Raw genomic sequence first — 270 nt, forward strand, 5'->3', positions numbered from 1 at the left:
GAGCCAAACTCCTCCGATCTAGAGCCAATCTTCTCCGATGCAAACCGATCCAAAGAGATCGATCAACCAAACCTCGCCGTGAGCAACCCAGAAAGTTGATACCACATGATAAAGGAACGACCCACTGGATCCTCCTTGTTGATGCCCGATCTTTCACAGCGAGAACCGGGGGTAGTAATTCCTCCCAACAACGCGATGAACGCAGCCTGGAGAAGAGGGAACGAATCCAGCAAGCAACGGATCGATGAATCGATACGCCTCAAACCTGAG

Source organism: Lolium rigidum, chromosome 7 (assembly GCF_022539505.1).
Source record: "Lolium rigidum isolate FL_2022 chromosome 7, APGP_CSIRO_Lrig_0.1, whole genome shotgun sequence".
Lineage (NCBI taxonomy): Eukaryota > Viridiplantae > Streptophyta > Magnoliopsida > Poales > Poaceae > Lolium > Lolium rigidum.